The sequence below is a fragment of the Lagopus muta genome, chromosome 10 (genome assembly GCF_023343835.1).
Source record: "Lagopus muta isolate bLagMut1 chromosome 10, bLagMut1 primary, whole genome shotgun sequence".
In the NCBI taxonomy this organism is placed as follows: Eukaryota; Metazoa; Chordata; class Aves; order Galliformes; family Phasianidae; genus Lagopus; species Lagopus muta.
Genome location: NC_064442.1, coordinates 10,405,803 through 10,432,876, shown reverse-complemented (window position 1 = coordinate 10,432,876; position 27,074 = coordinate 10,405,803). Strand labels below are relative to the sequence as shown.

Here is a 27,074-nt window from a genome sequence, read left to right as displayed (position 1 = left end):
CCATCTGGACACAGAGCCACTGAGTGCAACTCACTGGTTGCAACCATTCAACCAGTTCTTTACCCACCAAATAGCTCAGCTTTCAAATCCGTCTCTCTCCAATTTAGAGATAAGAATGCCATGCGGGACCATGTCAAAGGCCTTACACAAGTCCAGGTAAATTATATCAGTTGCCTTTCTTATGTCCACCTATGCCATCACTCCATCACAGAAGGCGGCCAGATTGGTCAGTCACAATCTGCCCTTTGAGAAGCAATGCTAGTAGTCTCAGATCACCTCCTTATCTCACATGTGCCTTAACATGTCTTCCAGTAGGATCTATTCCAAGATCTTTCCAGACACAGTGATGAGGCTCATCACTCTGTAGATCACCAGGTCTTTCATTTTTCTAGTCAGCAGGGACTTCTCCTGACAGCTATGACTTTTCAAATATGATGGAGAGTGGCTCAGCAACTGCCATCAGCCAATTCCTTCAAACCCTGGAAAGCATGTTATCTGATCCCATAAACTTGAACATATTCAGCCTCATGAGACAGTCTTGAACTTGCTCTGCTCCTACAGTTGGAGAGGATTTCTCTCCCTTGACCCCCATCTAAAGGTTCAGGGATACAATAGGTGTGGGAAACCTAAGTGGTAATGGAGACTGAGGCAAATAACTCATTGACTACATCAGCCTTCTCCATGCCTGTTGAAGCCATTCTCCCTTCTCATTTATCAGATGAGGTACATCCTCCTTTGCCTACCTCTTCTGCCCACTGTATCTGAAGAATCTCTTCTTTATATTTTTCACATTCCTTGCCAAGTTCAACTCCATCTGCACCTTGGCTTTCCTGATCCCATTTCTGCATGTCTGGATGGCATCCCTATATTCTTCCCAGGACACCCATCTCTGCTTCCACTGCCTATACTTTTGCTTTTTATCTCAGTTTGAACAGCAGGTCCTCACTCAGTCATGTCAGTTTCCTACCTCCTCTGTTTGATTTCTTGTATAGAGGGATGGAGCGCTCTTGTGCTCTCAGAAAGTTGTCCTTAAAGAACTGCCAGGTTTGTTCCATTCCTGTGTCCTTAAGGACAGTTTCCCAGGGGATGTCATGCAATAATTCCTTAAATAGCCTACAGTTAGAAGAATGAGGGCAATCTAGTGGGGTAAATCACTGGGAGAAAGGACACAAAAAGAGAAATGAATGACTATGTAACTGAAAGATATGAAAGAGGTATTTGAGACATGAAGTGGGCAAGGAAGTATAGCAACAAAGCTGAAAGAATAAAACTTGGCTAGGAAAGGCTGGAAGGATGAGTGGGAAAAGGTTTTTAAGGAATAAAGACAAATAAGAATTTTTCAAGTGTATAAGACGCAAAATGTCAGCAGGGTATCTAAGAGAGTGCCAGGGTTACTTCATAACAGAGGAAAAAGATTGCAGAAAACTGAAATGAAATCTTTACCAAGTGTTTATAAGAAAGGATGTAGAACTAAGGTTGGAGAAAAAATTACTTTTTTTCCACAAGAGGGGAAAAGTACTCAAAGAACTCCAGGTCAGAAATAGAAAGGATAAAGAAATTACAGCTCTACATAGTACAATCTCCCACACAGAGTCATATATGAGGTGGTGAGGTCTCCTAACAGAGAATTTTAAACATATTCTATGAGAACCAAAACGTAGAAAAAAAACTGGGACTCATTTGTTCTACACAAGGCAGAAACATGCATAACCTCCCAACCTTAGATACTGTGAGAGCATAGATCATCCTCAAGAAATCATTCCTAAACTATTTTAATCTCTCTGCTGTTGCAGGGGTCTTACAGGGAAAGACAGATTGTGTGAGCATGCACACTACAGCTCTCAGCACCGGGCACTGGCCGCACTTCATAACTCAGTCCTGCTACAGGAATAACAACCAACAGCAGGATCTCTTCTCAGCATCCATAATTCAGGCAGGGATTTCTGGAAATTACAAGATGGACCAAGCTCACCTATGGAGACAGTCAGTGATTTGCACTGCAAGCATTCACCAGAGGAATAACGAGCAAAGTTGCAAACACAGAACTATGAGGACAGAGTTAGAAAGGGAGTGGCCTCATTGAGATGGGAAAGACTTCGGGCAAAAACCATTGAAACTTCGCAATCAAACTCCACCCACTGTTCTCATTCCTCTAAAAAAAAAATAAAATTATTCCTATTTTATTATTCCTATTCATATATATATATTTTACTTTTTTTTTCAGTGAAGGACAGATATAAATACATGACCAGAAAAGGAACTCTTGACATGTCCCTTTAAGTGGGAAGTTATGGAGTGTCATGGCTGATGTGTTTTGAATAAACCTCATCTGGATGCTTGTCCCAAAGGACAGTCAGTGCCAAACAGCTGGCAACAGCGTGCACTCTGAGCTGCCTAGCCCTCACCTTGTATTCAGTCTCATACTTTATTCAGTCTTTAAAAACAAAATAGATGAGCATAGTGTTGGAATCAATATATTGTAGCAGCTAGGGGAACACTGAAGAAGTAATAAATACTGTCAAATGCTGATGCTTTCTACTTAGCTTGTTTTTGCTCAACTTAGCTTTCCTCTCTGCCATCTCTTCATGCTTGCTATTAGAACACAAGGTGACCTTTCCATGCTTAATTACCCGAACAAAATACACAGAACGTTAATGCTTAAAATGCCCCTTGTGCATTCTACTGCACTTGCAGATGTTTGAAATAATCTAACCTAATCTCTTCCTTTTCAAGTTAGAATGAATGTGGTGTGAACTAACTGAAGAAAATAAACAAGAGAAAGAAGGAAGAATAATCATATGTTGACATATAGAAGCTAAGCGATAGAGTCAGTGTTTCTGTGTCTGTACATACAGGATAGCATTCTCCAGTACTTTGGCTTTTCTAAAACAGCTGTCTGACAACAGTGCTCTGCCTTTATGTAGCCACATTCATGCAAGAATCAGAAGGCATCCCTCAAAGAGTCACACAGAGCTCAGTGTAGCAACCAGAAACTGGCAGTATCATCATTTTACACAAGAGTATATTGGGTCATATGACCTGGATAACTTATCCCTGTTCATCACAAAAAAATCAGTGAAAGAGCTTGGAGTACAACACAACACTACTCATCAGGCTGTAATCATCATCTGCTCTGCAGTCCTCACCCCTGCCAACTGTTAACACTGTGCAGTGGGAAGTCCCCCTCAACCACGAGCATGCGGGGAAGCAGCAGTCCCTCAGGCAGGAGTGGCGCTCCACCATGTTCACTGATGCTCCTCTGCCAGTAGGACTGAAACGCTGCTGCTGACTTCGCTGCCTGTCCCTTGCAGCACATTCATTCAAGCTGTGCATCTAAGCATTTCACCTGCAGCTCGTGTGATGGGGTTATGTCACCATGTTGGTGCAGGGGCTGTGTTGGTGCAGGGGCAAATGAGGTTCTAAATCAATTTTTCAAGGAAGAGATTGTAGGTACACCCTGAAATCCAGGTGGATCCAACCTGCCTTCACCACTGGGAAGCCAACACCACATCCCTTCTGTGAACGACTTCCAGAGCCCTCAGCTGGGTGAAGAGTCAGTTCACAGCTCAATGTGTCACATAGATCCTCAGGCAGAGGCCTAAGAAAACCTTGTAATAGGCCAGAAGTATGGAAATGTTAGGCACACTTCAAAGAAGCTAAGCTGTGGTGAATAAAATGTTAAAACCTGCTTCTATATGATGAGCACTGAAGTAGTTCAGCCAATTAGACTACTTGATTGGTTGACATTCCTAACACTATCATTTTGCGTGCAGGGTGCCTCATGCATGAATGAAGACGGTGTCTGAAGGTTTTGCTTTTTGTCAGTGCTTTTATGTTTCTTTCTGGAATATAAACAAGTTAAAATTAATTTCACTAGTATTTCAACTATAAATGCTCTGTGTACCTAATGAATTATTATTTATTTAGTCACTGTTTGGTTATTTAAAAACTTAATAGCAAATAGATGTAGTGACCTGAACCACTTTCCCTTTGAATTACTGAATTCCTCGTTTGCAGTTTAGATAGCAAGATAGAATAGCTCGGCTTCACTTCACAGCCCTCTGGCCTGGCACCCAAATGGACACAGGGACAATTGAGATCATTCAAATGGAGATACCCCCAGGGTGCAGTGTGCATTTAAAGAGAACAATTGAGAAATGAGAGGAACATTTAATATAGGCGAAAAATGTCCCTTAGGCAAAGATTTCAGTAGTCACTAGAGAGACTTGTGGGATCATCCTTTTCCCACACAGACAGGCTGCACAAATGACATGATTCTGTTCTCTACTCCCCGCTGTGCAAGCAGTCCTAGAAGCATTACTAAACCTGCCCTCTGTCCCACATGCAAGAATCAAGGTGCTGTAATTATACAAATAATTCCTCTGGTCTTTCACTAAAATACTACTAAGCATTTGCACTCTATCCTTCACTGAAGACATCCATGACACTTCTAGAAGAAGACAATCATCATCTCTCTTTCACAGATGACAGGAGGTATGGAATGGAAAGAGCTAAAATCAGGAGTTACCTTTAGTATTTTTACACTGAATTCAAAATAATTGTCTTTCCTTTCCTGACGCAAAGTCTGCCTTTATTTAAATCTCAGTGATTCCACAAAAGAATGTAATTTGGTGCAAGTGATGTACGTAGTTTCTCAGAAGAGTTCTTGGGTATACTTGTACAGACACAGGAGCACATGGACCTCCGCTATTTCTGCTCTCAGTGGCTGGTGAGAGGCAAACACAGTTCAGAAACCAGTCCACAGCAGTTTGAGCCAGCCAGTGTGAGCTGCCCTGCAGCAGCACTCACTCTGTGAACCTGTGAAAGTGGGATGTGCCATATACTACCTCATGACTTAGCAACCCACATGAGCTACAGCTTTCACCACTGAATAGAATAAAGAGTCTTAAAAAAACCTGGTTGTTTCACAAGGATGTAATCACAGGCCTTGACATATTCTGTAGAGTGACACAGGTCCTGAGGGTGATGATAAACCTATCCTGACCAACCAACATCAGATTATCCACACAGGTTTAAGCATTATTAGCCTGACTCACCTTTGTGTTAGTCCATCTCTATGCTGGTAGAAAGGAAGGGGCTTCAGTGCCACCATCAGCTAAGAGCTGCAGGGAGGCAGACCCCAGATCTCCTATCTGAAATGCAGCTGGAACAACAAGGCATTTGGGAAGGAACAGTAAGGAAATTCATTCATTCAGTGGGGCCAGAATTTCAGTTGTCCTTGCTTGGGTACCATGCTGTTTGAAGGTCAGGACCGCATAGAATTGCAGAGGCAGAGAGGACCTCCAGAAATCACCGACTGCCCTCTCTCTCCCTCCAGGACCAGTGCACTTCTGACACCAATGACAGATGTTTGTCCAAGCTGTTCAGCAGCGCTATAAGCCAAGCAGAGCTCTTGGTCCTTGACTTTATCTCAGTGCCCAAGATAAGTGAGAAAACAGGCGTGTTTTCTGTATACACTGACATGTCAAAGAAATTAAAAATGTGATGGATTTTCATATCAGAATGTTGAAGACTAATTACAACAGTGCTTTCCAGCAAACCAGTGATTGCAGGCTAATTTTCTGTTATGAAACAGAAACCAGGGTTAATGAGGCTAATTGTGTTTACCAGTGTTTCGAACAAAGAGGAAGCCAACTCAATTTTGAAGCGAGTTCTTTGTCAGGAACAAATTGAGGAAAATTGCTACAGTTGTATCAGCATTTCCTAAAATTGCTTAGTATCATGCTTGGGAAACTAACACTACAGAACACAAGCTACTGGTACAGAAACTCAACTATGTTGAGTTTCGGATGCACAACTGTGTGATGAGCGTGATGGGCTCCATCAGAAGAGGGGTGGCCAGCAGGGACAGGGAGATGATTGTCCCCCTCTACTCTGCTCTTGTGAGGCCCCATCTGCAGCACTGTGTCCAAGTGCGGATCCCCCAGTACAAAGAAGGCAGGCAGCTGTTGGAGAGGGTCCAGAGGAGAGCCACAAAGATGATCAGGGGACTGGAGCACCTCCCCTATGAAGACAGGTTGAGGAGCTGGGCTTGTTCAGCCTGGAGAAAAGAAGGCTGCAGGGTGACCTCATTGCAGCCTTTCAATACCTAAAGGAAGCCTACAAAGAAGAGGGGAATCAACTCTTTGAAAGGGTTGATAACTGCAGGACAAGGGGAAATGGTTTTAAGTTGAGGGAGGGGAGATTTAGGTTGGATGTCAGGGGGAAATTCTTTACAGAGAGAGTGGTGAGGTGCTGGAACAGGCTGCCCAGAGAGGTTGTGGATGCCCCATCCATGGAAATGTTCAAGGCCAGACTGGATGGGGCTCTGGGGAGCCTGGTCTAGTATTAAATGGGGAGGTTGGTGGCACTGCATGTGGCAGGGGGGTTGGAGATTCATGATCCTTGAGGTCCCTTCCAATTCTGGCCATTCTGTGATTCTGTGACGACTGAGTTGTGGAAAGCAATGCAACAGAGAGTCATTAATAAAGTGAGTGACCCTCACTCCAGCTCTACTGAGCTATTACAAAGAGAAAAAATTAAGAAATCAAGGTATGCAGCAATATCTATCCAGAAAAAAAAAAAATCTTCAAGTTCTATGTCTCATCCATGACTGATTAATTAATTATACAAGCTGGACTAATAAAAATGAGCTCATTACTGCAAAGCCAAATTCATAAGCAGCTATAAGTCCTTTAGGAAAAAAATAAAAAGAAGAAACCTCAGTTTAGGCTCTCTTCCTACAAGCTGATAATTCTAATTACTCAGAAGAGTTGAGTGACTTCAGCTAACAAAAGACGTATCTGCAGCACAGCACAGGCAGCTGCTGCTGGGGAAGCCGCATCCCTGTCAAACGCACCTCAGCATTAGCACTCCTGCTACCCCACTGAATCTCCACTGAACTCCCAGGCCGAGCAGCAATGCACTGGGTTTTGCGATGTAACCAACTGGAACTAAAATGCAGCCACATTCATTTGCACTTCAGATTGGTGCACAAATCAAGCTGGCATCTGCTAGAAAAAATACCAAGGCTTTCAGCTGCAAAATACACTACACAACACCTGTGGTTTGAGCCTACTGCAGCATCCAGGCTGTCCTGTCCCTCTAGGCAACTGTGGCAGAAGTGTCCTGGGGTTTCAGGAGTGCACTGGGAGAGATCTGAAGAAAACCCTCATTCATATGGTGGTCTGTCCAAAGACAGCTCCTCAGGAGGACAGTGAGTATGAGAAAGGAAACAATAGTATGCCAGACAGCAGAGATAGCAAGGAAGAAAACAGGCAAGTGTGGGAGAGGTTCTGTGGGAAAATCTGTGGAGCTAAGGAAGGAAAGGAATTAATGTAATCATACATCAACACAAGAGAGGGTATAAAATAGATGGAAGACAGGGAGAATCTAAAGACTAGGCTCAAGCAGGATGACATACTGGTCAAAAAAGACAATAAAAATGTGCATTAGTGTTAAGGTCAGTAAAGATCACCAAGCCCTTGTCCTACATTTCCTATCAGAAAATCAGTTCTGGGAGAAAGTGGGTGAGAGGAAGAAAAGGGAGTCTCAAGACAGGAATGGAGAGCACATCAGCACCTGGCTGGGATCTCAATTTTAACAGCAAAAAACCCATTTGATGTCTTTCAGTTTAAAGTTACAGCCAGCGGCTATCCAGCTCTGCCACTCTGCTGATCTGGGGCCTTTTGCAGACTGTAATGTGCTCACTGGAACTGAAGCTTCCCTTTAGAAAAAATGATGTCTGCAGCCCTTCTGGTTTGCCAAGATATAGCCTTCACTATGTAAATCAATGCTCTGCTGTCTTGTTGAATCTACAGCCTGAGGTATGAACATCTCCCATTCATCTTAATGGGATGTTAACCTCAAAGCCTCATTGTGACTATCTGAATGCTAATACTATATTAAACAAGTTGTTTAACATACAAATGGTGGGCTTAAGTCACTCACATTTGTATAGGAGAACTGGACTGACTTTGATTTTGCAGCAGCTGAGGATCTACAGAAAAATAGTCTGAAGAAAATGACCCCCTGACTTTCCATTCGCCGTAGTCATTTTTTAAAAATTATTTTTATTTTGGTTTAGAGTTGCAGGGAGGAATTTCTAGCTTTTCCTATTGATCTTCTTGAGGTAGGCAAGTGATTGCTGTTTTTGCTTTCAGAGTTTCTCTCCCCTCTCCCAGTGCTGGTGTCAATACCACCTGGGTTTACAAAGCTTTCGATTCACGTTTATGGGCCGGCCTCTGCCTTCTCTGCTCACATTCTCTGCTCTGTAAGAAGACCTCAGTAAGGACATGGTAGAAAAAGTTCAATAATGAGGCCCAGCAGGACCATCAGAAGGTACGCAGTGCCCTTGGCTCTCGCATGCAGACTAACCCTGCCGCAGCGCAGGCAGAGATGCGATGCCGTGAGGTGTATGCTGGAGCAAGGCAGCACTCACCTGAAGGGTGGAAGCTCTGGGTTTTCAGAAATAGCTGGCAGCTAGCTACCTAAGCTACCACTGTTCAGCTCTCCACAGGAACCAACCGAAAGTTTAGAAACTACTAATATCCTTCTCGCAAAAGTTTTGCAAGCCTCACAGTAAGGCAACCAACATCTCTGGTCCCCAGGCTCCCCAGTAGCTCTAGCAAATCTTAGGTATGGGTCTTACCTAGAAGTCACAGCCGGGTCCCCACACTTCAGCTTTGAATGTGGATTTCAGTATGGGGCTGACTACCAGAAGTGAATACATATCCATCAAAAAATAGATCAAAAGACAAATGAAACTGCCTGCTCAGATAAAGATCTTTTCAAAAAGGTACAAGGGGGAGGGGAAGAACAGGCGAGAGGATTTGAAGAAATATCCGTTGAAAGATAAAATAGGCAAGATACTGTGATGAAGAAAGTGAACAATGAAACAGAATCTACTTCAGACAGATCAAGTGAAAGGAAATCACATTACTATTTACAGTAAAGATCACTCGTCTAACATGTATAATTAGAAATTCGCACACACAAAGATAAAAGTGATCAGTGAATGCTGCTGTAATCAAAAATAATACAGCATTGTATATACTTGAAAAAAAAATCTAGCACTCTCCAAAAATAGGAATAATAGGGCTCATTAATAGAGACTCCATCTGAACTAAACAAGTTCCCTTTATTCACATCATCATTTTTCTGAGACTGCCAAAAGAAACCCTCCATATAAGTCATCACAGAGCAGCCCCCCTGCCCCACACATCTGTGCCTCGCTGAAGTTTAGTGGCAGAAAGGACAATGATACTCAAAGAAACCCATTCACATTTCAAAGACTTTCATTTTCTCCTTTGCTTTTGTTATTACATCTGCAAATACAGCACAGCACCTGGGTTTGTGCAAAACCATAGCTGACGACACTTCTACACTCAGTGCACACATATCTTTGGCTACAACAAAAACGTTTGGTGATGATGTGGGCCAATGCACTGTGCAATACAGTGGAGCAGTGAGAAGATGTATTAACACTGCAGTAAAAATTTTAAGGCCAAAATTACATGCTTAGCAAATTCTCTTTCTCAACAAAAGACACGCAAGCACAAACAAAAACAGTTTTCAGCAGCAGAACTAAATGTTTTTCTCTTGATTTCACAGCAGTTTAGTTATAATCTATTATTATCATTTGCAGCTAATATCCTAAGCAGAGACACTGTCAGGAATAGTTGCTATTTTGAAATTGTATTTTGTTAAAGAATCAGATTTTTACATGGACAGTAGGTTCCTACCTACCCAAAGCCCCAGAAGAGTCACTAAAATTTTATACATGAACGTAAGCAAATCTACACTAGGGGATACAATCAGGGTGCACAAGAAAATTCCAAGTTAGTATGTTATTTACTACTATTTCCAATTCAGACTATATTGTACCCTTTCCCTTCTAAGGCACTGTCAAGGATATTCATGACTGCTAATATTTCCCCATACAATCTCTATAGGATAAAATTATTCTGGAAAGCCCATAACCTACTGAGCTGGACCGTTTGTGGTCTCTCTGGACTGTAAGCCTATCAAAAATAGCATGATCTGGAAACCTGCCTCTGAGCAGTTGCAGACTTCCTGTTGTGTTATAAAGGACAATAAATATTGCTACATCACACTAGATTTATCCTTATTTTGTCTCTTAGGTGCTTTTTTATGCCACATGAAAACACATCAAGAGAAAGCAGGAAAAGAAAAGATGAGTTCAACGCCGAGTCCATAGTTCTCAGCTTGACTTTACTCCCTGTGCTGCTTTGTTTAGATTGGGTTTTAAACAAGCAGACAAGTGTTTTGCAGATTCAGATATGGGGCAAGGAGACAGATCCCAGCACCTCTAACAAGTCAAGTTAAGAACTTAATTCAAGTCCTACCGGTTTGACTTGTTGGACTCATTACAAAAATAAAGTGCCATTAAGTTTCTTCTTCAAAAGGCAGTACTTCCTAAACATAAACTTTTTTCTATCCCCCAAAGTGGTTATTACTAATTGTAAAACAGAGACTAACGTAAGACGGGAACTGAAGTCCAAAACCCTCCAAATATTTTATTTATACATTATTTATTACTTATATATTATTTATCACTTATTAAATATACATTTCAGGTACTTTATCTCATTATTATTAATCACAGCAGCCAGACTAACAAATAATCACCAAATTCACACCTTAAAAAACAGAAAGAAAAAAAGAGAAGAGAGACAGACATCTGAGGGAGGTACAGAACTAGCTGCCTTCTTTAACCAGGGTAGGGAAAGCACCCACAATTTCCTGATGTTCACAGCATACCATTAATTGTCGGCAATCTTCCTCCACAATAAGATTTCATATGTATTTTCTTTACCTCTGAAATTTATGCTCAAGAAGCAATAAGGACAGAGAAAAATAGGCAGTATATGAAGACAAGCATGGCAGTTTTATGTAAGCTTTACAAAACTGAGTAAAAAATACTTGAAAATACTCTCCAAGAAATACCATAAAATCTAAATAGCAACACATGAAGATAATGGGACTTCCCATTCTCTTCCTGAAGTCAACAATAGTTTTACCACTGACATTAATATGAGCAGGACTGGGGCCAACAATTTACAATAGACATCCCTGAGAGAAGCATTCCCAGCCATTACCTGTAGTGAATGGGCAAAATAGCTCTAAATAGAGATCTTAATCTTCCAAGTTACTTGCCCTAAAAAATCAAGAAGAGCATTTTGCTGGGACAGGAAAAAAGTTCTAAGTCATTAAAATACCCACCTCCAAACAACAGTTAGACTTTCTTTACATTTTTCAGGTTAGAAAAGAAAAAAGTATATTTAACAGAAACAAATTCAATTGTTATTTCTTTTTCACCATCATACTGAAACATCTCCCCATGTTGGTCTGAATTTATGCATACAATATGGGTTTTAAATTAGCATATGATCAGTCACCAAAGATGTCAAGTGCATTATTAAGATTAGTCAAGTATGAAATACTATGGAGGGGAAAGATATTTCAAAGAAGATGTAAACTGACCTAGTTTCACAGCCCACTGTTCTGAATTTTGAGGATTTCACTAACGACTGTATTTGTTTCATCTTGTCAGAATGACTTGCAGCTTATGAAGTGCATTGATCTACTGGTGAGAATTAATTGTAGAACCCGGTGACTCCTGTCAAAGTAATACACTTACTTAAAACCTTTCTGTTGTATATCTTTGTTGGTGTCTCGAAAATTAAAATTCAAAACTTAACAAAAGTAGATTTCCCTAGGAATCTCAAAGTGTCAGCTGGAACTTTTCTTTCTTCTGGAACAATTCTATCTCATTTTGTATTCTACACTAAACTCAAGGTCAGTTAACAAAATATATTCTGTGAATAAAAGTATAATTATCGGTGTAATTTGCAGTGCAAATGAAAGAAAATCATTACTGCCCAATTAACAGTACATATGTCAAGAATCCTGTAAGAAAAATAGAAATAAAATAATCATAACTTTAAGATCTGGAAGCTTTTTTATCTCCTGCTCTGAACAGAAACCATGCACGCTGTATGTTGCCTAATTTCTTCCATAAATAATTCACTTCTAATTTTTAACGATGATTTCTTGCTGAGGAGAACATATTTTTTACTTTAAAGTTTTGTATGATAATTTTTTTTTAATAACATCTTCTCTGGAATGTCTGAAACTTTTTTTTTTAATCCATAATTTTTACCAGAATAATTCCAAAAAATCTTTAAAATATAATGGAATGCAATTCTTGTAAGGTCAGAGTGTTCCCGTGGAAGCCTCAACACAGAGGGTTCACTTCTTGAGTCACTGCTCTACCAGGACTCCCAGATACATCAGTAGGATTGCAGGAACAAGTTTCTGGTTCAGTTCAGGATAACCAAAAGAAAACATCCATTTACTAATTGGTGTTTTGGAGTTGAATAGAATACTGAACAGTTTATTTTGCAGATGCAGGATCAGACACCCAAGCTCACCTGTCTGCTCTTCTGCAAAGTGATGTATCCTCAGCATTGAGGCTCTACTCACCGACATCTTGATGCCTCACACAGAGCTTCAGACCACAGTAGCGTTGCACCCAGCTATCAGGAGACCACACATGCATCAAGGGAGCATCTTTCCAACCAAGTTAAGGCAGCCAAAATCAGTGGCTGTTTCAAAACAAAAGCAACAAAAAATATCACAGCTGTAAAATAGCGACACAAAGGGCTAGTATAAGCTCTGGTAAAGAAATACGTTCTGGCAATAATACCAAGGAGAGTGTATTCGGGGTAAAACATACAAGTCTCATCAGTTCACAGGTTCTGTCCCCAAACTGACATACTTAAAAAAGAAAGAAACAAAAATTTTAAAAAATGTATTGTTGTCAAGTACAGAAAAATAATTATACAGCTGGTATGACAAATTCACACAGAGGGTGGTGATGCACTGGAACAGGTTGCCCAAGGAGGCTGTGGATGCCCCATCCCTGCAGGCATTCAAGGCCAGGCTGGATGTGGCTCTGGGCAGCCTGGTCTGGTGGTTGGCAACCCTGCACATAGCAGGGGGTTGGAACTAGATGGTCTTTGAGGTCCTTTTCAACCCAGGCCATTCTATGATTCTATGAAATTATCAGAAATAGAATTTATTAAAAATATATATTTTTTTTATTTCAACTATCAAGAGATGTTTATATGTATACACATATCACCCTAACAAACAACACAGAGTCACAGACTAAGTTAGTCTAGTAAAACTCAATTCAGTGAAAGATATCACTGAGACCTTATTGCTCTCTTCAACTTCCTGATAGGAGGCTGTAGAAAGGTAGAGATCATCCTCTTTTCCCAGGTAACAGTAGTAAGACAAAAGGTAATGGCCTTAAGTTGCAACAGGGGAGGTTCAGGTTGGATATTAGGAACAATTTCTTCTCAGAGAGTGGTGATGCACTGGCACAGGCTGCCCGGGGGTGGTGGAGTCACCATCCCTGGAGGTGTTCAAGGAAAGGGTAAACGTGGCACAGGGGGACATGGTTAGTGGGCATGGTGAGGATGGGCTGATGGTTGAACTAGATGATCTTAGCGGTCTTTTCCAATCTTAATGACTCTTTGATTACTAAGTTAAAGTGGAAGCATATCAAGCAGGTAACACCCAAGATAATTTATTCCCACAAGTTTATGTGTTAGTTAAGGTTTGCTTTGCTACCACGTGTTGCAGGGACTCCACAGATCCCAAGTACCACAAGGACCTGGAACATTACTTTCAATTTCCCTGCAGATAAATGCTCAGAGATTTTTTAGGTTCCCAACTCAACACAAGTCAAAACCTTTATTATTCAGAGAGACTATGAAGAAACCAGGAACAACAGAAAGCACAATAAAACCACCAAGTCTGAAACAAAAGGGCATTTTAACACCCCCAGCCAACACTACCACTCCAGATGTAATAGGCCACAAAGCAGGGGAGAGAGCAGACTAAGGGAACCAACAGACCTGAAGAGGCAACACTCCCTGGGTGAAGTCACAGGGTGGCTCTGGATCATTAAAGCCTTGTCTAGAGATATTGAACTCTTCAGAGGACAGACACAGCACTGGAAATAATTAACTGCATTAACATTCACTACACTGCCAAGCATTGTTCATCTCCTGGTAAAATGAACTTTGTTTTTTGCCTTGATTAGCAGCCACAATCAAGGAAAACAAGTCTGAAATTTGCAGACAATTTTCATGCTTGAGGAGAGAGCACTGTCTTATTCTGCAGCACAAGTGCTGTATTATCCTTCACTTCTACAGAAGAAGATGTCAGTATGAGACACACTATATGTGACAATTTAAATGCATGCCCTAAGGCTTAAAAGCAGCACAGTGCCAAAGTCGAGTGATCCTCGCAATCACAGACAGGCTGACCTCAGCTGCAAGGCTCAGAAAATAGATGACATTTCCTAAATTCTGAGTGGGACAAGGCCTCTTTAGAAAAGATCCTGGGAAAAAAACTCACTTTCATTTTTTCAAGAAAAAATTGCATGTGTATTACTAAAGTTCTCAAAAGCCTGAAAGGAAACAAAATTTTGTTGCCTAAAATCAGTTGTTTTTCTTTGAATCAAAATAACATTTTTTTTTAACAATTTTTTGCATTGTTTCTGTTTGAACAAGGTATAATGTATGAGAATTCTCAGTGGCATGCTCAGACAACACAGGGCAGAGCAAGCACAGAAGTCAGCTGCTAAGCACCATTCAGCCTTCTCCAAGGGGATCTGGGAGCAGGGACATCACCTGAGTGATGTAGAAGTGATCATTACTGATGTTCCTGATGAACTCCCTGTGATTCCAGCGGAAGTTGGGTTGCAATCACACTTGAGAACAGAGGGCTGAAGCCCCTCAACAGCACCATCCCAGCAGATGGTGCTCAACACTGCGGTACTGGTGGAAAAGGCCATGCCTTTTCCGTGCAAAACCCTCCAAGCTCTGCCAGCCAACCATATCATGCTGTCAGACATCTGTAGTCAAATACTGCTCATTTTGCTTTGCAGTTTGAATGGACCTTGGATGAACTTTTCCTGTATTTTCCTCACATTTATAATTGCATGCACCTCAAAAAAGGAGTCAGTATCTATCCACATTACTTCTGTTAAAAGCCATCACATTGCTACCAAGGGGCCAGTGAGTGTGCTGATACCTGAATACTCCGACAGTTCCCACCACACGCTGGCTTTTTGCAGGCTTTAGATCGGGGATTTGCAAGTGCTTGTTAAGGCATATGAGCTGGGGTAAGCAAAAAGAAACTTTACTATCATAGATCTGCTGCTGTTGGCTCCTCATCTTTGAAATGTGTACAACATGGGGAAGGGTTCTTTGCCTTGAAAACAACAGCTTTGGATACAAAACATACGAATACATACAGCTCTCTATACATAATTCAACTCAGAGAAGAAACAATTTAGAGTCCACAAGACCTTTGATAGGTCTTAGAACAGGGTTTGGAAATCAGAGCAGCTGGAGCTTTCTGATTGCACTCTGTTTTGTCTACCCCCAGAGCATTTTTCACACACATGCCTATCTCACTGCCGGCACTAATGTGCGATTCTGCATTCTGCAGGTTCTGCCCATGCAGGCTTCTGCCCTGGACTACGCTTGTCCTTGGCTGCACAGCTATGCGAAATGCATATTAGTGGGAGCTCAGTCCTACAAAGTGCAGCAGTGCAGCAAAGCCAAAGTGCTCAGCACCTTCCAGAAGACAGGCATTACTATTCCATTATTTTAAGCCACTGCTGCCAACAGGCTTGGCCATTTCCATGGGCATGCGTGTCAGCTACTCGAGACAAATGGGCTGCCTGCTCCGCATTCCTTCTATTCTCGCCAGCCTCTGTTTATCATCTGTTTTCCATTTCATTCCTTTACCTCCCATTCTTTAAAAGTATCTGTGGGGCTGAAAAGTATCCACTAGCTCTTGGTCTCTGCTGCTGGAATTGGAGTGTTTCTGTTACTTGTTCCAGGGAGCTGGCCAGAAACAGCCAGCCAAAGAGATCATCAAGCCAAGAGGTGGGGTTTTACAAGGTTCCTAAGTTGTTTTTTTTTCTAATGATCTCTTCCTCCTGCCTCAAGATTTTCCAGGCAAACCCAAAGCTGTGGGGCTGGCTGTGACGTGCGCTCCTGGTCAGGTCTCAGTGGCCACGGATGCTGTGAATCACTGAGCTGGGAATGACTCCTTCCTTCCTGCACGCACCGTTGCTCTGAATTCTGATAAGAAATTCAATTGATTTTAATTAAAATAGTGTGAACTCCTGCATGACACTCTCAATTTAGTCTAAGAATAGCTTATTTAGATTTACTTTACACTTGTGCCTAATTGATTAAACCCAAATAAGCCATTTTCATTGCTAGAGTCGGTGCACAGGTTTAACTAACCCAGAACCAGTTTGTCCTTCCCAACGTGTGCAATAACAAAGAGCACACGAAGGCACGCAGTGAGTATTCGCTTGACTGTGAAACACAACATTAATCTGTCACCCCCTGACCCTGTGCTGTATTGCCAATACGTCAAACATCTTCACTCTGCTTAGCCCAAGCACATTCCATGCACTGTGCTCTTTGTCAATAACCGTTCAAATATTTCTCTGCTGGTAAAAGTCACCGCATTTTCCTGCCTCCTCCAGCATCAGCAGAGTTTCTTAGCTCTTCATGAAAATTCAAATGAAAAATATCGACAAGTTTTCCTTGTTTTTAAGCACACACAACAAGCGACTCCTTCTGCTTTTTCCCCAGCTTTGCAAAGGCAATGCAGTGCCTGTAAATTTTTAATTCCACCTTCATGTTTGAGTCAGACTTGAAAAACTGAGAACCTGTTTTTATGGGGGCTTTAGGAGAATGATTTTGGAGCATCTTAGCTTAGCTGAATTTCTGCAGACATATGTGTTAACTGTTTTATGGAGACCTTGGGATCCTTCAGGACTGAAGATGCTCTCACATGGGCAATAATTTATCATCACTGGCAAAACACACACACAAACACAAAACTGATGGAAAGAATTTGTTATCTGTAAGACAGGACACTACCCACTTCTGAAGCTCAGCCCCTCACCAGTGCTCCTCAGTACACCGTGCCACCCCCTTAACAAAGCTAAAAAGCTAACCCAGGCCAGGAGGAAGAGGTCATTAGAAACAGGCATCATGTGCTGCCTTTGCAATGTGAGCACTGCAGAAAGCCCTGGCAGGACCAAGCCTGGAGCCTGGCAGAATAGGTGCCCCAGCAACAACCAGGCTGCAATGGCAGGTGCCCCTGGGCAGCTGAGTTACCACCTGCAAACATTAGAAATTAAATTTTTTAAAAAGGAAGAAGAGTAAAGTATTTGGGAAGGTTTTTACTGGGTCTTCTGATATTTTTGTTGTTTGGAGAAGGCAGAGAGAACATGCAGGAAAGGAGAAGAGTGCAATGAAACTCACTAACTGTAGGCTCTTCCAAATGCAGTCAGTTATTTCTGTAACATTCTTTCAGAGACATTTGGGTTTACTGCTGTCTTAGACCCAGTCCCACAACAGATGTCTGCAAAGTCTTGCTGACTTCAGCAAGACATAGCTGTTGTTAGACTATGTTCTGGGACAAAGGCTCTACTGAATTACTTGCTTTACTGTCATACATATAGAATGATTTCTAAATCAAGATTTTTGGTTTCACAAAGGATTTGCAATTGTAGAGACATTAATTTCCTCAAACCTTTAACAATCCCCTTGTAAAGGGACAGCTATTGAACTTTCTCCATACTTTCTAATCCTGCTCTTACAGACTACTCATGAAGAGAACAAACTGGTGAGAGAAGAGGCACAAGCTACATTTCCCCTGAACTTTTATATGAGCTTCCTTAACTCCAGCATCCTATTTCTCTTAGGATGCTCCTTTTTGTCCTTTTGTACACATTCGCCAAATAGAAAACACATCACAGCAGCTCCAATGGGTCTGCCTCACATGCTGCCCTGGAATACCTTCTGACTGGCCATGATTTATCTGGCTGGTCAGAGGTTACAGTACACAGAAATGCAATTTCTTCCTTGCACCCGCTCTATCCTTCTTTGGCAACTTCAGGTGTCATCAACAATCTGCTACATGCCATTTCATGGCCTTTCTTCCAGTATTTTATTCAACTGATATTCCTTCTGCTGGGCAGCACTGCCTAGGAAATGCTAAAGCTCTTTTCTCTATATATATTTAATTAACTGATTTTGTACTAAAGAGTTAAAGATCCATCCACAATAGCTATGTCCTTGCAATGCTGTCAGCATGTCGCCTCAGTTCACACTGAAAGAAAATGTCTATTCATTCCTGACTGCATACAGATCTGGGACAGTGATCCTGTCTGGAAATTATTGTTCAGAATTACTTGGTTTCTCCATTCTTTCTCAATTTCAAGTTACATTAAATACATTAATACAAAGGCTTTGAATTAAGATTTTGAGCTCAGTGCTTTGATGACCCCTCCTTGTGCCTGGCAACTGATGATCTCAAAGTCCTCTTAATTCTGCCAAAATAAATGAATTTGCCCATCTCCTGACTTTGTTCTAAACAGAATGCAGGAAATCTGTATGACTAGAAGAGTCTCTACTTTCTTTGCATAGGTGTTGCTACACTGCTTAATCACCTCAGGTTTGTTTTTTAATCAATGTCCCATGCTACCTTAGTGAAGTGCTCAGATGGCACATTAGCCACCTCTGACTGCCTGCCTGCTGGTTAAACCTGGCTGGGGGAAAGTTTGTAGCTTTCCAGAGTCCAGTCCAGAGTAAGAGACAACACATATAATTTGCTTTCTTTTTAATTACTTGTTTAGTATATTGGCAGTGGCAAGGACAAATTACCAACTTGTACTTCATCTTATTAGTCAATGGCTGTACTACTTTTTCTACTATGAACTTCCACAAATATTTCTATCAGCAGCCTGCAGTTTAAATGATTAAAAGAAATAGTGAAAGCTAAGTGGACATAAGACATACAGTAGCTTTCATTAAACAATGTTAATTAAGAATGACTTGAGAATGTGCAGATTATATAAAGGAAAGTTTCTCCACAAACACTGCTACTTCATTAGCTATGATCTCAACCTGTGCTCTTTGAGGTAATGGGAATTTTTAGTTATCTCCAATGTGAACACGATGGGTCTCAGTGCAGCCAGGAATGCAGTACAGACCTAGGAAGAACAGGGCAGTTCAGAGTAAGAAAAGTCTTTACTAGATGAAGCTTCCATCCATTTCTGCTAATAGGTGCCCTAAGATCTCCAAAGCCTGATGTTTCCTATTCAAGACTTAAAGAACGCAAAAACTTTATCTGCTCAGGTGCAGGGTTGTTTGGTTTTTTTGTTTGTTTGTTTTTTTTGAGTCCTTTATTCTCATATTTGAAATTAAATCAAAGTTTGATTATCATTTGCAGCACATTTTTATGCCAACATCCATCAAATTAGGCCACTAGGTACACTGTTTGCTCACTTTCAAAATGTTTCCAGCTTGAGTTGCCTGGTATTTTTATCAAAGCAGATTCACAATTAAATCTTCAGAAAGCTAATTTCTGATCATCAGGAGATGAAAATATTGGCCTAACAGAAGTCAAGAATAGTATTCCCTGTCCGTTAGAGCTAGCTGACTAATAATGAGGGCAGAATAAAGAAGTGATCCAGCCCATGATCCCATTTAAGAACGTGATCCTGTTATAGGAGCACATGATGGGAGAAATAAAAACACTGAGCACTGCAAACCCACTAAAGAAATAATGACAGACAATTTTAGCAGCAAATATTACTTTTAAAAAGATTTATATTCAAGCAATTTTAGAACTTTGCAGACATGCTTTACTTTGACACGCATTTTATATAATAACTTCTAAGACCACAAACGGAATTTTCTCTAAGTCTCTCTAGGAAAAATAAGGAGAGATTAACCAACATGGCACTGGGCACTGTTTTACAGTGAGATGAAGCAGGAAAGTGAACACAGGAGATCTTACATAAAATGATTAACTTCTCAAGGCCCAACATTTATGTTAATTGCTTTACCTAGACAAATACCAATAAATATTTTCAGCAATATCTTCAATGACAGATCTTCACAGACATGCTTTCTATCATGTCTATCAGCTTTCTATACCAAAAACTCCAAAGACTGCAATGAATTGACACCCAGTGCTCCCACTGCATGCTCACACTTCTATCCCAGTTATTGAGGTGTCAGTAGGAATGATCTCTTCTAGCAGATCAGCTGCAGACCCATATTAAGCTGACTAGCATCTTTTACTAACTCACAGAAACACTCGTCTAGCATTTGCCCCACTTCTGGCTCTCTGTTGGTTTTGGTTGTTAGCTTGGACACACGCTGCTCAGACTGCCTGAGGAACGGGGGCAGATCCATACAATACGCTCTTCAAAACCTTTGCTATGTTCACAGATAATAACTTGAGATTAACATTAAGCACATGATACATTGGCTCACGTTACATTACTTCAACTGTAGCATGTCACGTTATGTCAGCCAAGGTCAACATTCAGTGTGACATGATATGATCTAACACGATGCAGGGTTATTGCCTCCTGTGTTAGGAATCTCAGGCTAAGAAACAGAAATAGAACAAGCAGATGCACATAACAGATCACTTCATAATACTCCTGGGAAAAAGAATCGTTATTGAATGCTCTGCAAATTTTGCCCTGTATGCTTCTTCCTTGGGCCTCCAAAGTACCATGATATGTCTCTCTCTTTTTCCCTTTTTTTTTTTTTTTCTTTTTTTTTTTCCTGGTGCTTGGATCTCACCACATGAAGAATTTCAGCTAATTCAGTGGACTGCATGAGCTGTGATCACTAGGAGTACTTTCTGCTCTCCTAGACTTCACTGACCTCTGTTTCATGAATAACATGAGTGACAGCACTGGCGGTCCCAGAGGAGCACTGAGCGATGTGTAGTTTCTGGCCTGCAGAGTGACAAGCCATAGGAAAGAAATATTTAGCTGCTGTACCAGGCTCAATGTGTATCAGAAGAGAATAAAACTTTAAAAGGACTGATAAGTCTTTCAGAGGTTTTAGCTTGCTTTCACACACTGCATAGCTTCCAAGTTGCAAACTCTGTTCTCTGCTCAGTTACACCCACAGAACTGCATCTGTGCTTTGAGGACACAGTGACACAAAGTTAAATTCAGCCATATGAGTCAAAGTGACTGGTTTTACTCCTGCAGTTCTGTCGTAGGGCTGTAACCTCCCGATTTCACTCTTTGTGCATAGCCAATATGTGAAGTGTGAGGATGATGCTTGCACAGCTTTACTCATACAAACGCCAGCCAGATCCACAAGAAAGACAGACAGGAAATTCTCATATTAGGTTAAACCTTTGGTTTTAAATTAGAAGTAATAAACTCTCATAAACTACAGCAGATTATCTCAGTGGCTACTGAGGTAATGTAATATCTGGCAAAACAAAAAAGTGCAGCTTCCAGAGCCCATCCTGTTTCTGATACAACATGAGGATGTATCGTTTTGAGAACAAAAGCTGAGCTAATCACAGCCGACGTCATATTTCTCTATTTTCTGTTTGCCTTTGTAAACATGAAGGCAATGTTTTCCTCTTAGTATTCTGTGACAACAGAAAACACAAGCATTATTTTATTAACCTTTAAATGTGATTTGGTTGTTCTCTTTCCATTTCAGCTCTGGAGCTTTGATGTCTGAGTGACATTGGATATACCTTAAGGGCTCAAAAAAAAAAAAAAAGTTCAATAGGCTTCATAGCCTCAGCATAAAATACAGAACAGGGAGAGAAAAATAAATAAATAAGTACATGCACACATATTTTCCTCTTTTATGACTTTGAAAAGCCACAGCTGTCATTTGGTTCCTCGCTCTTTCCTCAGGCTAAAGATCATCTGATGAGATAGGAATAAGCGTGGTAGAATCCTTAGATTGGATGTGGAGAAGCCAATATTTTTACCTAGTCAGCTAGCATAGCTTAAAAAAAAAAAAAAAAAAAAAAAAAAGAGGAAAAAAAAGCCACCTCTTAAGCCATTTGCTATATCCTCACATACACCCAAAAAACTGTTCCCCAAACTCAGGGAATGCTGACATTAGCACTAACACTCAGCAGCTGCCTTCTATCCCTGTGCGCTCCCCAGAATCCAGCAATAAACTGGAATCCTGGGTCAATTTTCCAAAATCTAAAACCAAAACAAACACTAATTCAAGACAATAAATAAATAAATAAATACAAATCCTTGGAGCAAAATGTAGGGGATTTCATATTTCTGAGACACCTTCAGCACTGCAGTCCCAAACCTTAATCCTAAATCTAACCCCATAATTGCATTAAGACAGCCTGACACTACAGAAGACAGAACATGGGTTTAAGACCTCCATCGGCAGCAGCCCCTTGTAACTTTGCAAGAAATAAGCTGGATTCCTTCACACCTTCAGTATCTAATCCCTAACAGAAATGCTAAAAAAATCCCAGAAATTTTGAGTCAGAAGTACTATTTAATTCTTTTTACTCTGTGATCCTGAGTCCAACCCTAATACAAACCTTCACAGCAGCAAACACGCTCAGAGAAACACGAAAATACCAGTGTATGAGAAATACTTTGGGTTGAGTCCGTAAAGGAGAAAAGAATAGGGCAATGCCTTGTACCAGCACCAGATCACCTCCAGCTCTGCGCATTTGCAGGGTCCAGCACTACACTGAGTTACATAAATGCACCGTCCCTCCTTTCCTTACTCAATTATCTGCTTGCATTATTTTTTCACTTAGATCCTGCCCTGATCAAAACAAACAGATCCAAGTTACATATTGTACTGTTCTGTCACTTGTCAGCTAGTAAAGGCAGAAAGTAAAGCAACAGGGTGATGTAGTGACTATAACTAATGTTGCTAAACATCACAACTTTTTTAGCAAGTCTGGCTTCTCCCTTCAGTAAGCAAGAGACATAACTGAGCTTGGTGACAATGAAGAAAAATCTGCTTGTTCAGGGACATGGGTGTATTTCACTGTCAGAATTAAGGGAGATCCAGTAGCAGCGAGGTGTTCTGATTTAAGCTAAAGGCAATTCTCTCCAGAGAACTGATAAATTCCAAAATAATCTATGCCCAGGCAAAAGCTAATGTAAAGCACAGTTCAATTTCTTGCAAGGGATTAAAGAAAGGAAATGGACATTTACATTTCAATTCCACAATAATATTCACTGCAAGTCTTTGCTCTCTTGAAAATAAACCTGACAAAAAAGCATTTTTTTTTTTTCCAAGGCTTCTGCCAGATCTAAGCAGGGTATGATTTTGAAAGAGCATGCTGAACCTCCAGAATCGCTTTGTAAAAATCTGGACTACAAAATACTGTTCAGAAAAACCACAGAGCTGCAACAAGAAGTCAGATTAAAGTGCAAATGGAGAAAGATCTGGTATAGAAAAGCTGTAACAAAAGGCAAAAAGGGCCAAAAGCATCAGCCATCCTATAGGGAAAAAACCCTGTGGTCAATCCACCTGCATTGCTAATTGGGTAGGGTAGTGCCAGTGCAGAATTGAATAGGAGCATCACTGTTAAGTGCCTGCCTGAGCAATTTAGCATACTTCAAATATTCCAAATCCATTACACTTTGAATTAAGAGCATTTTTTAACCTACAGAAAGTTTCAAGAAGGAATGAATAATCATGGTATACTTTGTCTGCACATAGAATTTTTTGGCTCGAACACCACATACCCTAAATCTCTTTATTTTCTCATCTGTCAATCTTTATAATAAAAATTCCCACTCAAGCTGAACAGTTGCCTTCTGAGACCTCGTCTGCTCATGGCACTGATTCCCCAGCTGAAGCCAGGCCTTTGCTGAAGATGTCATTATCATCTGTTCGCCAAACAGCTTTGTCATATGCAAAAGATTGCAACTTCACATAGGAGACTTGAAGACAGTATAGATGGTGCTTTTAAAGAACAGAAAATTTCCTTCCATGTAAATGCCCCAAGCAAATGAACAACAGCATAGAAAGGTGCAGAGCACAGAAGTTAGTATATGTAAAAGGATTAAAAATAGACTTGTTTTTTAAAAATGCCACAGAAAAATGAGCGATCTTTTAATAAAGTTCTTGGAAAATCATACTTTACTGAAGGAAAAACTGTAAATCAGGTTTTTAGGTTAGAGAAAGAGAAAAAAAGGAAGAAAAATGAGATTATGTGTGGTTCAGATGAAGCTATTCTTGATGTCAATTAGGATGATGTTATTGGAAAATACATAACAATGTTCTGATCATGTGGAAGTTGGGGCCCTGTGCTGTCTTTCCAGTCATTAACTGGGCTAAGAAATTTTGATATTGGTTTGACTGATATTTGATATAATGACCTTCAAAGCATGAAAAAACTGCCTTAACCAATGCCGCTTAAGTAAAGGCAGCGTAGTCAGAAGATAAGCTGCAATACAGCGACAACCTCCGGGTTATTTCACTTAATGAGGACTGTCCCAAGGCAGCAACAAGGGATTGTGGCATTCTGATACGCCGAGAGAACCATCTTGCTGGCCTTGAAGCGGAAAAACTGATGCAGTGCCGTGAACAAGGCTTAGATTGGCAAAGGGAGGGAGAGGTGGGGGATTCCAAGAATCGGATTAGCTTTAACTGGAATCCTTTCATATCGCCAGGATAGATGAACAAGCAGAAAAACAGAAATTGGGTAAACTCTGCCAAAAAGCATCCTGTCCCGGTAGCAATCTGCACAGTAAACTTGACGCTCCTGCTTCATCATACAGTTTCCAATTCCAGTATCATTAAACAGTAATTGTTCTGCTCTACTTCTTGTTTTGAAAAATGCCACATTTTGCTCTGCCTTCATAACAGTCTCTTAAGTCACTGCTCTTAATACTCTCACAGCGAATGGCAATGAGAGCGAACCTCGCTGAACTGTATACATTTATTTCCGGACTTTGAAGATGCCACCATTTATGTTAGTTCATAATTATTGGAGCTGTCATTTCCAAATGCCTCATAATACCTCCATGAAAAAGGGAAGTATGAAAAGGAAAATTTTCAAAAGGATTCAAAGCTCCTATTGTGGTTACTGGATACAGCCAGATACCACAGTTAAGTGGCTGAAGAGAAAGCAGAGAGCTCTTTTAAGAGTATGACCATGAATGACTTTTTCTCATTGACATCTATGTCAGAACTGAGAGCAGACCATGCACCCACACCACTGAAAGGACCACCTTTAAACTCAACTCACAGCTCCTACAAGCTGGAGAATGGCAATGACACTTCGTAACATCCCAGCATTTTGCCTCTGCAGGATATAAGAGAACTAAAGGAGATAGGTTTATCATCCAGGTTCAAAAATATCAAGTGAGGGCATGTGAATTCAGGTGAGAGCAATGCTTTAGTTTATAGAAAACAGAATGTGTGATACATTCAGAGGTGGGAAAGAGTGAGGTAGGACATGGTGAGAAAACAATACAATAAAAGTAAGACTGAGCAATCCAAACATAGTTCCAATAAGATAAATTGGAAAGAGAAACAGCAAATATCCATCTGAGTAAGCAATCTTCCACGGTTACCTTGATATTCAAATTTCGCTGCATGCTGCTTGCTGTGCCTGGTACATTCTGGTGCTATAAGGCAGACCCGCTGAGCTATGCCCCTTCCTACTGAACTATGCTGTGTACATGAAGGACTGCATTTTTTTGCTGCACCTGGTGAAAAAAGTTTTCAACAAACCCAACAGAGCAAAATCAAAGAATCAGCCATAGCAACTGTATGAAGCACTAGTGCAGGTTGCCCAGAAAGGTGGTGGCTCCCCCCACTCCTGGAGACATACAAGGTCAGGTGGGAGGGGTGTGAGCTCCTGATGGAGCCGTATGTGTCTCTGTTCATTGCAGAGAAGTTGGACTGATGACCTTTAAGAGTTCCTTCCAACTCAAATGATTCTATGCTTCTGGGAACTGGAGGGAAAGTGCACTGTGGCTGCGCTACACAGTGAGTGTTTCAACAGGGTAACCAGAATAGAAAGCACTACACCAGTATTATTGTTGTCACTATATTCAGGAAACTTATAACCACCTTGCAGCAATACACAGTTGATAACTGCACTGCTTTTTAGCCATCCTGTCTCAGTAATGCTGGGCAGTGAGAACACATCATCACAGCTCATCTCCAATGACCACTGGTTCACCCAGCCCAAGCTTCACGCCCAGTGGCACATCTCCTGCTGACCTTGCCAGCAGTCAGAGTCCTGACTCCCAAGTTCAGCAAAGTTCCTGCTGCCGAGAGGGCTGTTACACCCGCTTCAGTGGTGATATCTAATTGCTAGACTAACCACACTTTTGACAGATGTGCTGCCTGCTGCTCTCTCCCACCCTCTCAGCTGCAGACTGCAAACTGCAGCACCGATGCCCTCACACACAAGTGCAGAGAACCCCCAAACCCTTTTTGCTGTGATTCCTGAAGGGCCCCAGCTTGTCACCAGGGAGGCCAGTAAGCAGGAAGGGGGTTCACAAACTGCAGTGGAAGGGAGAAGATTTCCTATTGCAGTTAACAGAAAGGCTGAAACCTACAAGAGGACACAGAAGCAGAACCTGAGGCTGCTCAACGTAGAATAAGTTGTGGGTATTTATTGGAAAGAAGCTATAGACTGAAAGAAATAAGTTCAGACCATTCCAGGCATTGCCTCAAATCCCAAGTGAATTAACAACAGTGCATGTACAGAAATGCCACAACAGCACACAACAAGCCTCTCAGGAGCTTCCAGAACAGAGCAATTACCTCAAAACTGGGAAATCCTGTCTTGAGCACAAAGGTCACTAACACTGAGCCACCTTATTTTCTGCAGAGTGTTTTTAAGAGCCTTTAGTAAGAGTAAAAAGCTGGATTGCACACAACACATCAGCATGTTCACACTTCCCAAGACGAAGAAGAGCTGCAAAAAGCCTATGTGGTGAAACCATCTCTGCAAAAAAGAACATTCCCAGGAGGCTGGGGGTCTGTGCAGGTGACCCGCTATCCTTCAGTCATTACTTCTTGCCCATAGCTCCCCTGTATTTAGCTAGTTACATAGAGGTGTTCTATGTGTTCTCATCTCAGACCAAAGTGAAATAGAGACCTAATATAATAGGAACATGTTGCCCAGAGAAGCTCTGA

General features: G+C 41.2%; 1 long non-coding RNA gene across 3 annotated transcripts in view; it reads right to left on the bottom strand.

Moving 5' to 3' along the window:
• The window catches only part of LOC125698415 (uncharacterized), a 124,131-nt gene that overhangs the window by 29,632 nt on the left and 67,425 nt on the right, over positions 1-27,074 (bottom strand). For 2 of the 3 annotated variants that reach the window (XR_007379180.1, XR_007379175.1), the window contains one exon: positions 12,508-12,629. This is a non-coding gene — a long non-coding RNA (uncharacterized LOC125698415). Of the gene's footprint in view, positions 1-10,536; positions 11,180-11,505; positions 11,642-12,507; positions 12,630-27,074 lie in introns of those variants that run through there. The other variant, XR_007379177.1, reaches the window with a different exon arrangement.